The following is a 6,548-nucleotide window of genomic DNA, read 5'->3' as shown; positions in this document are numbered from 1 at the left end:
TACGCCTTTCATTGCTAGTGTTGTCGCAGCACCGATTCTAAACGAGTGTGATTTAAATTTTGCTTGTGGCAAGCCTAACGAGACAACACATTTTTTCAAAACAGCACAAAATTGATATCTATTTAACGGTATACCGTTCGGATGTAAAAATAAGTATCCGGGACGGGAATTTCGCGCTTGAAGAAATGCATGCATGTTATTTACTGGACAAACGACATTGCCACGGATACGTGGAATTACCACAGTAAACGATTTAGCCAACTGGTCCGTCTTAGATTGTCTTAATACAACAATTATCTCTGTACCACTTTTGTTTAATATTTGAATGTCCGCCATTGACAAAGGTCTATGCTAAGCAAAATATTGCTCTAAATAAGAGTAATTCATATTCATCGTAACAAATGTGTGCTAGTTTACCATGAATCAGTGAGAGTATATCGTACGTGATGGGGGCCCTAGTGTCTACCGAAACTTTCAATCTTCTAAGACCTTCGACGGCTTTCCGTACAATAAAACATGATGTTGGATCTTGCCAGTTATGTAGCTGATGTACATAACTAATTGCCGACAAATACGAGCTTACCGTAGAGGGGGCAGAGCCATTCTGGGAATGGTGACAGATAAACAACAAAACATGTTCAATAGGGGCAGGCCATAAATCATACAGTTTGAGAGTGTTTCTTATCCTATGAAAACTATTCAATGCACATGAATAAAGCGACTTTGTATTCTCGGACATACTGGCTGCTAAAAGTTGTCCAAGCTGAGGCTGAAAATCGACCAAAGCCATTCTGGGATCTCCTCTGGCTCCGGATGTGCCTGTGGAGCCAAGTCTCTGAATTTGCTCAACTGTAAACGGGATAAACTGTCGGTTAAAACACTAACACTACCTGGTATATGCTCTGCCTTAAACAAAATGTTCATCTTCAAACAACGAACTACAAATGTTCTGAGCAAAGCCAAGACAGTAACATATTTGGTTGTCATGGAGTTAAGAATGGCCACAACAGATTGATTATCACATCGGAATAGGACTTTTTTGTTTGTTAGTCTATCGCCCCAGATGTAGACTGCCACTAAAATTGGAAAGAACTCCAGTACTGTTATATCATCAGTATATCTTGCTTGGAACCAGGATTCGGGCCATCGCCCTTCAAAATATGCCCCAAAATCCATTACCTTTCCTGGCCGAGCTATCAGTAAATAACTGTAAATCTGAATTGCTGACCCAAAATTGATCACTAAATACAGACACGCCGTTAAAGGAATGAACAAATTTAACTAGTAATTTCAGGTCTTCACGTAATGTTGGCGTTATTCTTATATGGTGATATGGTTTGGTTGTGCCCATGGTGGCATTAATTAGGCGTCTACAAAACGTCCGTGCAGGTAGGATAGCCCTACAAGCAAAATTTAATGCTCCTAAAAGGGATTGCATCTGTTTTAAAGTAGTGCTTTCTTTACTTAGCAATAAATTGATTTTCTGTGTTATATCTTGCACCTTTTCCATAGGAACACGGATGCACATATTTATTGTACCAATCTCTAAACCAAGAAAACACAAAACAGTACAAGGACCTTCTGTTTTCTCTGGCGCGATAGGAACACCTACCTCGCTACACAATTCCATAAATTTTTCTAAGGCAAGAGCGCAATGTTTTGAATTTTTTTACACCCCCAAACAAAAAAGCATCCAAATAGTGCAATAATTGCATTTATCAATTCATATAGGAACGACAACATATTCCCTCCCTCCCACCCAATTTACCAGATGGGTTACAGTAGTATAGTTTTGCTATGAACTTTAAATTTTGTTAACTGGTACCAACCTTCTGCCCAGAGTTCTCTACATTACAGACTTCAACATACCACAGAGGGGCCTAGATGACCACAACCAGTACCGGAGTCTCAGATTGACCTGGGTTTGACTTTTCTACACACAAGGAATAAAACATGTAAATCCAATTGTTCCTTAGATGAACAAGCGTTCTTCAGGCATTTCCATGAATTATCTTCCACTGAATTACCTGATAATAAAATGGTAACTAATTTTTTAGATACATATTTTGATGGTGATATTGCAGGTTCTGTGTATCAAGAATTAGACTGTGACTTTACTGAAGGAGAAATTTTAAATTCTATTAATAATCTGCATAGTTCCAAAGCTTGTGGTAGGGACTAACTCATTAATGAATATGTCCTTAAAGGTAAGGATGTACTTATACCGTGTTTAGTCGAATTATTTAATAATATTTTTAAGTCTGGAAAGTATCCAAAATCTTGGCCTGTTGGCAATATAGTTCCGGTCTTTAAAAAAGGCGACAGGAATGATACAAATAAATATTGAGGCATCACATTAATTAGTTGCTTAGGTAACCTTTTTACATCAATTTTAAATAAACGCCTTATAGATTTTGATATGATATATTCGATGATTAGTGACGCTCAGTTTGGCTTTAAGAGAAATATGTCAACAGTTGATGCTATATTTGCTCTTCAGACGGTAATCAGTAAGACGCTTAGAAACAAAAAGAAATTATATTATTGTTTTATAGATTATAAAAAAGCATTTGATTTTGTAAACAGGCAAAATTTATGGTTTAAACTCATCAAAGAAGGCGTGACTGGGAAAATGTTGAATATTATACGGTCTTTGTACAATGATGTGAAATGTTGTGTGAAATATAATAACATCACGACAGAATTTTTCAGTTGTAAAAATGGATTATTTCAAGGGGAAGTTTGTCTCCGATTATGTTTTCCTTATATGTAAATGACTGTGAAATGAATTTTTTAACTAATGAATGCCCTTCTATCGAATTACAAACATTAAACCTATTTTTATTAATGTATGCTGATGATATGGTATTGTTAGCTGAAACACCCGAGGGCTTGCAACAAATGTTAGATGCATTGCTTCACGTCTTCGATACATATGTGTCCAGTATTTTAAACTATGGTTGCGAAGTATGGGGAATGCACAAAGCACCCGATATAGAAAAATTACACTTGAAATTCTGTAAAAAATTATTAGGAGTCAAGAAGTGTACACCAGATTGTATGATATATAATGAATTAGGAAGAATACCAATTAGTAATATTCGCAAGTTGAGAATTATCAAATATTGGTTTAAATTTAAAAAAATCAGACAATTGTATATTACAAGCCCGTTATCAAGAAACGTTATATAATGAGGGTGGGTTATGTGAATACGTCAGAAATGAATTATTCCGAATGGGATTAGGATATATGTGGTATCAGGACAGTATGAGTGATAGAGATTTCGATATTGTTAAATTTAAGATACATGATATATTTCAACAAGAGTGCAGAGAATCTTCTTCGAAGTGTGCATTGTATATGCATTTGAGTGATAATTTTTGTTTACAAAAATATTTAGCAATGCCTATAGATTCAAAACATTTAAAAGAAATAATTAAAATAAGGATGTCATCACATAAGTTAAAAGTAGAGGTTGGACGCTATAATAATATATCACGTAACCTTAGAAAATGTAATGTTTGTAATAATGGAGATATAGAAGATGAGTTTCATTCTATAATCAAATGTCAATGCTTTAAAAAGTTGAGAAGTAAGTTCATAAAAAAATATTATTTTACTAGACCAAACATGGTATAAATTTATAAAACTATAGTGCACTGATAACATAAAAGATATGGCCAATTTGGCGAAATTCATTTCCTTAAGTAATAAGAAACGAGACCACCTGTTACAATGTTAGGCTGAATATTGAATAGTGTTGTATATATTTTCGAAATCACTTAGTATTGAGCAATTTGCTAATATATATGTAATTAATATATAAATGTCTAGAATATATAACTACAACATGTTTGTAATCCCCTATGTACTTCTGTAATTTCCATGGCAGAATTTGTAATTTGTGAAAACAATGTACTTAATTATTGAAGTGTGAGAGATATTCCTCTACACTATTCTAGATGTAACCGACCGGTGTTGATGTGTGTGGATCAGTGTGAGTGTGTGGGTATAGGTGTGTATGTGCTGTAGTGTACATGTGTGGATTGATGTGTGTGTGTGTGAGTTTGTATGTGGATCAGTGTGAGTGGGTGGGTATGTGTGGATCAGTGTGGGTGTGTGAGTATTTGTGGATCAGTGTGAGTGGGTGGGTATATATGTGTGGATCAGTGTGAGTGGGTGGGTATGTGTGGATCAGTGTGGGTGTGTGAGTATTTGTGAGGACTGTGAGGACTTGTTGTACATGTAATTTATTATATATACTGATAAACCATGTGGTTTAAAGTAATAAAGAACTTGAACTTGACTTTTCTACACACATGTATACCTGGTGTGCTTTGATATGTGAAGGATGACATAAACTTTCACGAGCCTTGAGTTATGGGCTTGGACAGCTTTTAACCATGATGTGGCGTGACTTATAATTACATAAATTCTGCAGGTAACAAGTTTACAATTTGACAGTGTTATTTGTGGTTCACGGAACATTTGCACATTTACAGACTGGATGGGTAACTCTTCATCTACGAAACGGATATTGAATTTGATGGACCATGTGTATATGATGTATGTCGTGCATGCAAGTAATGGAACTGATGGGGGACATGATAGGTCTAGGTTAGGTCTCATCCATGATTTACCATGGGGGGACAGGAATTTCAGTCCACTCCCGAGAAACCAGGTGGGGCGCCCTAGCTACTTCACTGGTGTTAATTACCACCGGGGAGTTTTTTGTCCACTATGGAAAGGTTATATGTTATATAATTTACCCTAGGGACAGGAAATAGATACATACAATTTATATACATGTTATGGAGACAATGAAAAAATTACGGTATAAATTATTCTGGGTTGTACGATTGCTCCCACTCAAAAGCTACTTTGGGGGGATGAGGCCAACCCGTGCTACCTGGGTGGCGCTGATGTGCCATATATGTATTGGAGAATACAGGCGGTCAGTTTTTGAATTCTTAGGATCCTGCCAGACATCGCTATGGCCAATTTATGTAAATTTATGGATATCCTAATTGGGTAAGTGTAAAGGCGCTAGTCATAGATCAATTTAGTTCATTAATAAATAATAGTTTATCAGATTGAATATCTTATTGTCTTGTTTTAATTCACCGTTATATAGGCGCTTACGTACGGTTTGTTCTAAAACTGTGGAAAACTTCTCAAAAATAGAACAGGAGATAGAGCAACCCATGGGTAAACATTTGTCAAAAAAATACATGTCATCGAGGATAAAACCTAACAGATCGAAATCACTTGGCCATACCGGAATTAACCGGAATGCGGATTTGATATCTGCCTTTGCCAATAAAGCCCCCTTTCCAAGTCTTTGTACCATTTGAACTGCTTTATCGAATTTTGTGTACGACACTGAACATAGTTTAGGATCAATAAAGTCATTAACAGATGTATTAGTAGGGTAGGACAAATGATGAATAAGCCTAAATTGTCCCGTATTCTTCTTGGGTAGTAAGCCCAGGGGTGAAATTCTCAAGTTAGGCGAAGGCTGCGTTTTGAATGGACCTGATATTCTACCTAGCTCAATCTCCTTCATAATTTTTTCCCTAGCAATATGGTCATTCTCGCGTACAGAGGTTATTTGCTTAAGTTGTTTCTCGGGGACCTGTATAATGTATCGGGAAACCGCGTTTAAAACCATTAACCAACTCGGTGACTAAAACTCTATTTGGATGATCTTTCAGTAAGACTTCTAAAATATCAGTTTTATTGGTGTTGAGCCTAAGCTGGTTTTTTCCCTTTCCGTTATTTCCCTGGCTTCCCAACTGTTGTGAGGCTGAGGCGTCTTGTTTGGCACGAAAAGAACTACAATTCATTTGTGAATGAGGCCCGTTACATTTTTACAAACATGTTTGAAACGGCATGGGTTGAATTTACATCTATTGTCGTTGTACGCATTACACACGCCTTGTTTGTAAGTCTGTGTATTGTAACCCGTAGCGAAACTAGCATTTGAACCATTTGTATTACTTGGTACCGGCATCAACCTGAATTTAGTTTGGCCCATGCTTGAGGACAGATTGCTTGACGTAGTCTAAACTGCTCGTCATAGATACGCCAGCCTGCCCCTGGCATCTACTGGCTTCGTCCCTAATAACAGTCATGTACTGTATCAGCTCTAGAGTCTTTTCGGGGTATTTCCGCACGCTATCCTACAGCACTCTTGGTCTTGATTCTATAACCCCATGATCATTGACAAACAAATTACTCCCAGCATAAAAATCATGAAGCTCTGTGCTACCCTTGAGTAACAATGCCAAATTAATGTACTGATTAGCCCATATTTTTTGTCGAAGCTGAATGGACACATGAGCAGCAACATCATCGTCTACGCAACTGATCAAATCAGATACAGAGGAATCCTGACCTAACAAACTATCCGTCACTCCTCCACCAAGTGTTACGTTAGGCATAGCAGTAAGGCCAGACTGCGAGACCTCCCCGCTAACGTTCTGATTAATAGCCATTCCCCAGACATCAGATAAATTAACATTACCATTATCAACGGGCGTTTACT

This window comes from Pecten maximus, chromosome 8 (genome assembly GCF_902652985.1).
Source record: "Pecten maximus chromosome 8, xPecMax1.1, whole genome shotgun sequence".
NCBI classification, from domain to species: domain Eukaryota; kingdom Metazoa; phylum Mollusca; class Bivalvia; order Pectinida; family Pectinidae; genus Pecten; species Pecten maximus.
The sequence above is the reverse complement of the archived record's forward strand: the minus strand, read 5'-3'. Positions refer to the sequence as shown.